We start from the raw sequence: 9,495 nt of genomic DNA on the forward strand, positions 1-9,495 counted from the left end.
AGCAAGAAAAGAGGTGTAGAGCAATTATATGGCTTGAAATCTCATGATTGGCACAAGATGCTCCAAGTAAGTATTTTATGTGCATAATATCTTTTTCCTTTCAAATTTGTGAGTGAATAATTATAAGCAACTAATCAACCACCTCCTTGTGGGTTCAGTTCATACTACCTACTAGCATTTCACGTAGTGCATCAAAGGACGTGAAAGATTGTATTTACAAGATGGGCGAGCTTATGAGGTACTTTACATGATACAAAATATGATGCGTATCAATGCTCCATGCAAGTTTGAATCCATATTGCTAATATGCTGTACTTTTTCATTTCTAGGTATGTGAGCTCAAAGGAAATAGATCCCACCACGCTTGAGAATGCTCGAGTTATGTCAGTGGAGGTGGTTTGTTTAGTGGAGGAGACATTTACATTTCCACGTTCTATTCTCACAAGCCAACTACATCTTATAGTGCATTTGGTGGATGAGATTGCTATATGCAGTACTATACATGCACGATGGTTGTTCTTCCTCGAGCGCTTCATGGGCTTCATGAGACAAAATGCAAGACCCGAAGGTAGCATGGCCGAGGGTTGGTTGGTACAAGAGTCACTTGTATATATTTTTGAGTTTCTTGTTGATGTGGATAGCTCTCTCCCACGACTATATTGGAGAGATGATGAAGACCTAAGGATGACCTCTATTGTGCCTCAAGGGAAAGGATGCAACAAAGTAATAGACACGGAGTTGCATAATAGTATCAACCTCTTTTGCGTGCTTAATAGTGATGTGATGAAAAGATGGGTGACAAGATACGAGGATGCAAAGGCAAGAAGACAAGAAGAAAGGGCCCTCTTTCGTACACACCACGGATCTCGTGTGCCATACCCTCAGTATCTAAGAGCACTTCCAAAGGATATTCATGTGGATTGGCTACTTGATGAAATGGAGAAAGCAGAGAAAGACGAGGGGATGCATATCACAATGGAAGAATGGGAGTATGCTAGGGGATGCATGAGCAAGGTCGGTATATAGAATGCTATGCATAAGTTAGGAGCTTTCAATAATTTAGATTGCTTATTTAATTGATTTTTTCTTGGTGTAGTGCACTATGTTCAATGCTATATGGTGTGAGGGCAAGCATTTTCGAACACAACAGATTGATGATAAGAGAAACACACAAGATTGCGGCGTCATTGCTAGCTTTGAGGGAGCCAACGGAGCCATGGATGATTATTGTGGCATAATCCAAGATATTATTAAGGTTGACTTTCGACGCTTCTTTGTGTATGTTTTGGATGTAAAGTGGTTTAACGACGTGGTGGAAAGAGGCCCTAATGCAACAATCAAACGCCATGCAAGTGGCTTTGTAACTATTGACTCCACAAAGTTTTGGCAAAGTAGGAAGGACACACTAGTACTACCGCAACAATGTGAACAGGTACTATGCACACATATAAAAATATTCGCTTTTAAATATTTGATGCAAGAAAAATAACATGATTGTATTTGTGTTTGAATTAGATTGTCTATCAACCAATGGTGGATAATAATAGATGGTGGCATGTCATACCTATTATGCCACGTTCCAAAGTGATATATAGTACATTTACTAATATGGAGCGTATGGAGGATGATCATGGCCATGGACGTGATGATGACCGTGATACGAGAGAGAAGGATGATCATGAGATAGGAGATATAGATATTGAGGCCATTACCCGTGAGGACGAGCCTACCATTGGTGATGCTGATTTCGATGAGCACATGAGTAGCACAAGTAGTAGTGGGTTGAATGTATTTGTAGATCTAAACACTTGTTTAGATTCTGAAGTAAATAGTTTGGCAAGGATTGATCTCATTGAGGATGAGATTGAACCGTAGCCCATCATTGATATTGGCAAAACTATTTTACATATTGTCTCATTCTCCTCACCTCACTTAATTCTTGTATATGTGGGCTTGCAAAAAAGCATTGATGTTTTTGTTAAAATTATGTGCTTTGGTAATCATGGGCAATGTTTGAAAAGTAATGATGTACACCAAAATCTCACTTTTTGTATTCTCTGGTTTGTGTCTATATATGCGTCTAAATACGTATCTGATTCCTAGTGTAAACGCGCAAATAAACACGCTAATACACACACAAATAGACGCGCTGATAAACACCATGTTAGACGGGCCAATATTTTCTCAGTTTAGACGCGCAAATAGACGTGTTAATACATGTGCAAATAGACGCGCTGATAAACGCAATGTTAGACGGGCTCGTATTTTCTCAGTTTAAACGCGCAAATAGACGCACTATTTAGACGCACAAATAGACGAGTTGTTAGACGCACTTTTAGATGCGCCCGTAATTCCTCTACTCAAGCAATGCCTATAGACGTGCCCGCTATTTTGCGCATCTACCAAGCGCGTCTATAGTTGCTTTGTGTTGTTGTGCCTCTTTTCCATAAAAATCCATTAGTAATATGCAAAAGAATTTTCCTTCAAAATACCACTTAAGGCCTTATAAAGGTTAACATGTTTCTTCAAGGGGAATCCCTTTTACTAATAATAAGTTAAGGAAAAGGTGATCCTTATGAAATGAGTACTCTCTTGAGGATTCAATTCCCTGCATCATAAACACCATTAGGTCAAGGCCATCCCATAGATCCATATCTTCTACTCTATATATTCCCTTGCAAGAGTATATGCCTATGATCTATATTTTTTGCTATTCATCAAGCCCTTTTTTTGGACTGAAAATACTTGAAAAATCACAGGTAGGTGGGTAGTCTAACTGGATAAAAGAAGGAAATTAATCCTTAATAAGAGGGAAGGACATACTCCCTTTATAACAATACTATCAGATGATATGTCTAGCCAGGGAAAAACTGTAAGGCTCGTTGTAAACTAATGGCTTTTAGAGGGCTTTTAGAGGCAGGAATTGTGAGAGGTTGTGGTGTAATGAAGTGATTGTTATCAGACCGTGTATATCTAGCTTTTCATAGCTTTCCATAGACTGGCTCTAACACTCAGCTCCCGCCTACGAGGCCGTGCAGGTCATGAATGCTTGGGGATGCTTGGGGCTGCCTGGTAAATCTACTTCTTCTGGTCTTGCAGCTAGACGCGTAGTTCTCATACTTTTATGGCTCTATGCTAGAGCATGCAACAAGTAAATGTAGTAAATCCAACCTGAGCTAAAAGCATTCGTTTCTACTGCAGAGATGCCCATTCAAAGTTACGCTCTAGTCTACTGGAATCGAAGTTATAAGCGAAGGGGAGGCCATATGAGTGCTCTACCATGTCCCAGGTGGCTGTCAATTGCAAGGCCTCAGTCACAGCATCTTCTTGTCAAACAGACAGCCGCTCGCTACGTGACTATAAGAGCTGCGCTGCCAGAGAAATCCACTAACTTGTTTCCAATAGGTATATATAGCCTGGATTTTTTAAGTGACTAACTCTAGCCAAGTATTGTGAGCTGATCTATAAGGCAACTCGTAATGCTATTTGTGCTCTACGGCTCGCTCCAACTTCTAAGTGCTACTACTGTTACCAAAGTATCAGGTGAATCAAAACATAACGCACATACCAGTAGAAGAAACAAGCGTACGTAACCCTAGGACCCCTATCCGTATATCAACTTGCTTAGCTTCTTATGAGGACAAAATGCTCTGGCCTATCGGCTCCCCTGTTCCAAGAATATGCAGATATGTCAAGCCCGTTGGCTCCTTTGTTTAACAATAATCAAGGCGTAACTTCCAGCAACCAACGTGGTTGATAACATCTATTCGATAGTTGAGTATACGTAGTTCTAGAATATATCTCAGAAGATCTTCACAACCTAGATATTCAAGGGGAATTGCTGCAGACTCCGCTAGTCTTGTTTGTTAAGGTAGAGGGAGATAGTACATAGCTTTCTTCCCCAAGTATCCATGGCGCGCATAACGAGAGCCCTCATAAAAAAACTTCGACGTAAATGAACTATGAATTAGGAACCAAATAGAGTCATTCAGTCACGTATAAACCAGCACTTCACGCTCCTAGTCGATAGCTCCAGTCGGTGGTAGTTACCCGAAGAGTTCCCGTGCCAAATATGGTTGTAGACCTGCTCCGATCCCTCAGCTTGTGTGAGACATCAGTTATTGACGTTGAGGGTCCGTCGTAGAAGTATGGGGGCAATCCTCGAGGTATCTCGACCCAGGGAATCCAGAAAGCAAGAGCATGCTTCAGGAGAGAAGCAGGGTTCCCTTCAGCTTGCCCGTCAATTATTAGTGGGAGAAATGGGGGGGATGACAGCTCATCTGGCTGTTGCGACTGTGTGCCAGCTTGTTGCTGTCCTTGGTCCTCAGAGTTTCTTCTTTACTTTTTATGATATCAGTACTTCACCAAAGTTCGAGTTGGAGGGAGAATGTACCGGTGTCCATTCTCTTTGTCACTGCCACTATTAATGGGGGATCCTTGGATTCTCTTTGTAGTTATCCTACTTTCTCGATACTTCTCCAACATAGATCTCGGAAGATCACAGATGTTGTGGACCACATATCCCATTTCACAGAGTGCCAAACTAGAGTCCATTAGTACAACATTGACCTTCATCCAACTGAAGTGGAGTATACCCAAGGTATTGGTATTTATGCAAGAAGTTAACCTCTCACTCAAGAGGAGCATTTCAACAAATACAAACAAAGTTGGTGAGTACTATTGAGATGAGGGAGTGTAAGGCATCATTGAGCCATACCAAGATTGTGAGTCCTAAAAAAAGTGGGACTTGGGATTTTTCCACTTTTCCTAATATGGTTTTAAATTATGCATAGTTTTCATATCTTCTAACTACATCCAAAAAATATATGGGCAAACTTACCTTCATTACGAAGGCAATTTGTATATAGGAGGTGAATAGGTACTCATAAATGTAGCATTTTTCAAAAAATTTCTTAGATTGATGCCATGTAGCTCAAGAAACATATGTAAGAGTTTCAAAAATGTCTTCTTTTTAGACCAAGATTGTGAGCCCTAAAAAAAGTGGGACTTGGTATTTTTGCACTTTTCCTAATATGGTCTTAAACTATGCATTCAGTCATAGTTTTCATATTTTTTGACTACATCCAAACAATATGTGACCAAACTTACCTTCATTAAGAAGCCAATTTGCATATTTAGGCCTTTCACAACCTTATTTGTCAAAGACATGTCATCTAATTCATGGGCATACCTCCAAAGTTCCAGGAATTCACATTCTTATTTCTTCGTTGTCAAGCATCTTTGCTATAGCTAAAAAAAAAGACATCTTCTTATTCATCTTGAATTTGAGAGAGAGAGAGAGAGAGAGAGGGAGAGAGGGAGAGAGAGAGAGAGAGAGAGAGAGAGGATAGTTATGTATTAAAGGCATCACACCATACAAGGCCCTCATTGGTTATATTTTCCTTTTCAAAGATGAGATTTACTTTAACAGTGCTCTTTTGACCCTTTGGATATTAAGGAATTCATCTAATTCCTCTTCTTCAAGATGTTGTAAAGACGAGCTATTTCTTGGGCAAAAATCCATCAATTATTTATTTTTATGTCTCAACATCTCTTGCTTCTATGCATGTTTCCATTGAAGCGACCTTACTCAACTCCTTAACTTTTTAATGGTTGTGTCCTTCCATACTCCACTTGATCTCCTCTTTATACTTTTCTTACCTTGTATGGGCCTCCATAGGTCGACTTGGGTGTTGATCTTTGAAGTCTTGGGTCATTCTCTTGGTTCTTCTTCCACAGAGGCTACATAGAGGGCAAGGGGGAAAGGGGCAAGGGGGGGGGGTGCATAGATAAAAGGGAGAGGCCGACATAGTGGGATCCAGAGGGAAAAAGAGGGAGGCACATGCCTTAAAAGGGGAGCCTAAATAGTGGAATTCAAAGGCTAAAGGGTGAGGTTTCACAGAGATAAAAGGGAGGGTGCAAGTTGAAAATTGTGGAGGAGAACTCCTCCTTACCTTGAAGTCCACAAATAAGTAATTCTCATTGTGTTGATAATCTTCCATTGCATATATGAATTATTTATATATATCTACTCATTGATTTTCATAAGCATAGAGTTGTTGAAACACACGTGACACCACCTTTGTCACGTGAATGTCAGGGGTAACCATGAAACGTTGACATGGAACCACCCACATGGAAACTATGTGACTAAAGAAAGGGGGGTGACCATGCAACTTTGACATGGAACCACCTACATGGAAACTATGTGGCAACCCAAGCGATTGATAGAGGTTTCACAATTTAAGTGGAGCATTGTGGTAAGGTATTTCTTTCTTGATCAGTGGGCTTCTTATGTGGTGGTATGATTCGTCTTAGCTAATGAGAGTCATCTTGATAACAAATACTAACTTTCCTTCACAATCTGAAAGATTAAAAGATATACATGATTAGAAAAGATTTCAATAAAAATTTGAGCTCTCTAAACAATATAATTTTAACATACCCCATGCTTTCATGTTGTAAAACTCCACCATTGCAGCTTGGACCCTACGTACATCCAAAAAAACATTAATATGCTCTGTGTACTCAAAGGTTCTTGGTCTTTGCTTTGCCCCTTTGGTAGTTGGTCCTCCTTTCTTTGTGCTATGTTGGACATTTGTCTTGTTTGTGCCTTCCAACATCATGCTTTCTAAGATGTGTATAAATCCACCCAACAAATCTTGAACAACAGAATTTGTTTCTTTCCTTGCATTTCTAATGTATATTGGTCTCGACAATAGAGGATTTTTAATGCCTTGACCTCGAAGTGCATTTACAAAGACATTCTACACAACTAAGTACTCTTTCCAATTAATGTCAGTAGCATCACATGCAGGGACAGCTTCCGAAGAATCTACAAGATTCTCTAAATCAGTTGCAACCTCTTGTAATATTGCATGTTGCAATGCACACCGACGAGGATCCCTAAGAATAGAAATGAATTCTTTCTTCTTAACTACACTCTTTATGGCACAAAGTTTGTTAGAGGAATTTCTTCCAATAACCTCCTCCATAAAATTTTTACAGAAATCATGATAACATTAGAAAAATAAATGACTCATTTGTAAGTAATGCTTCATAATTACAATTCATAATTACAAAATAGTCCAAATAGACATACCTTGTAGCTTTCACCCTGCGTTTCCTTGCTCCACCACCATATGTTAAGCTCTCCATTGGTTGCATGGGCTTGATCCTATGATTGTAACCTAGAGGGGTTCTTTTTATCCTTTCTAATCTCCTAGTCAATGTAGCAAGTGTTGAGATATCGAGCTCCACTCGCGATATGCCAGGGTGACCGTTGTGTATTTATGTCACCAACTTGTTAGCTAGAGATGCGGTTGGTACACCGCCCACGAATAATAGCTGGATGACAGCTATCCTTATCTACTCTAGTTTGTGGCTCAGTTAGTAAGCCACCTTAGTTAGTTGAGTTTGGTTTGAGACCCACATATAGGGTTCTTCTATTTTCTTTGTACTAGAGTTCTTTTGGCTTTTACAACTAAGAAGAGGAAAACTGTTTTCAGCCTCCACCTTTGTGTGTACTTCCCCATTGTGCTTGTGAGAAAGCCTCAAGTGAGACTCCTTCCCTCTCTCCCACTATCTTCACATGGTATCAGAGCCTTGTTCGTGGTAAGGAGCTCAAGAAAGCAAACTAAGTTCGCAGTGTCTTGGTAAGAGGACTAGTGTTGCTTTCCTTTTTCGAGTTTGGGAGCAAATCTCTGCAGGTAGCATAGCCGGAAGTGCAAAAGTGCACTGTCTCAGATTGAGACACCCTTCGCAGTGTGGCGAGAGGGCATTATATGGTGCGGGAGAGGGCGAAGTCCAAGTTGGTGACTTTATTTTTCTGATTCGAGGTCATTTCGGGGCCTGTTTTGGAGGTGGAAGTTCTCCGCAGGCACTCAGAAAAAGGCCCTGTTTTTGCTGTGCGACCACTGTTCTACAGGTTGGTGAAAAGTTGCCGCAGAAATTGCATCGTATGCCTGTGCGCAGAGATATTGGGAGTTGCAGAATCATCCTTATTGCCTGTTGATGCAAAATCGTCACTAGGAAGTGACTGTGTGGTGAAATACCACTTTCGTCAGTTTTGCAGATCTGCCCGTGTGAGGCAAAAGCTGTGTTTTTTGCAGTGACAGAATATTTTGCAGTGTTCTGTAATGGCATCTGATTCTCTTTCACAGATTGTCACTGAAAAGCTTGACAAGAACAACTTCCAGGCATGGAAGTTTAGAATGACGAATTTCTTGATGGGAAAAGGCTATTGGGAGTTCATTACAGGAAATGAAGAAGAACCTGTTCTTCCTAATGTTCCCAATCAACAAGAAATGCAGGCATTCAAAGGATGGCATGAGAGAGCCAGGAAAGTTATGTACTGGTTGTCTATCAGTATTTCGAACTCCATGATTGTGCATATTCAGGATGCAAGTATGCCAAAGGAGGCATGGGATACTTTGGCAAAAATGTACAGCACAAATACGCAAGCCAGGAAAATGCAGCTCAAACAGGAGTTGCACAATGTGCAGAGAGAAAATTTGAGCATAAACGACTACCACATGAAGGTGAAGAAAATTGCAGATGCACTTGCTTCCATTGGGTCACCAGTGGAAGATGATGATCTAGTTTTTGTGACCTTGAATGGTCTAGGAAAGGAGTATGCACAGTTCCGGACATCCATTGCCGTCCGTGAAAAATTTCCTGATTTTGAAGAGTTGTTTGCTCTTCTAATTTTTGAAGAGCAGAGAAATGGGGGTGCATCTTCTTCAGGAGGAACCTCAAAAGAAACTATCTTCTACGCAAATGCTGATAGAGGTAGAGGCAGAGGTAGAGGAGGCCGATCTGCAGGCCATGGTAGAAATCAGAATATGCAGCAAACTCAAGAAAACCAGTCCTATGCAGGAGGACATGGTAATTCTAGAGGCAGGGGGAGCCAAAGAGGCCGTGGTGGATGGCAGAGAGGCCAAAATGCAAACAGCAATGTTGAATGCTACTACTGTGGCAAAATGGGTCATATGGCTAAGGACGGCTATAAAAAGCAGAATGACATTATGAATGGAAAGTTGCAGCAAGGCAATTATGCATCTTTTAGTAGGCAGGGTGATGACAGAAATGAGCATCTATTTATGGTGCAGCATATGACCAATTCTGTGACAAGTGCAGAAGAATGAAATGATGTGTGGTATGTTGACTCAGGTGCATCAAACCACATGGCAGGTCATGCAGAATGGATGCAAGATGCAAGGAAAATGGAAAAGCCAGGATTTGTGGAGACTGGTGATGATACTGCACATCCTATTGTGCAGATTGGTAAAATTCCTTTGTCTATGCAGGATGGGAAAAAGAAATACCTGTCCGATGTATTTCATGTCCCGAACATCACCAAGAACCTGGTTTCTATTGGTCAGATGGTTGAGCAGGGCTTGCAGGTCAGATTTAATCCTCATAATGGATGCTTTGTTGAGGATATGAAAAATAATGGTCGCTTGATAGCAAAAGGAAAGAAGAAGGGCAGGATGT

Source organism: Dipteris shenzhenensis, chromosome 6, assembly GCF_047967505.1.
Source record: "Dipteris shenzhenensis isolate YYH24624 ecotype China chromosome 6, Dip_SZ_1.0, whole genome shotgun sequence".
Classification (NCBI taxonomy): Eukaryota; Viridiplantae; Streptophyta; class Polypodiopsida; order Gleicheniales; family Dipteridaceae; genus Dipteris; species Dipteris shenzhenensis.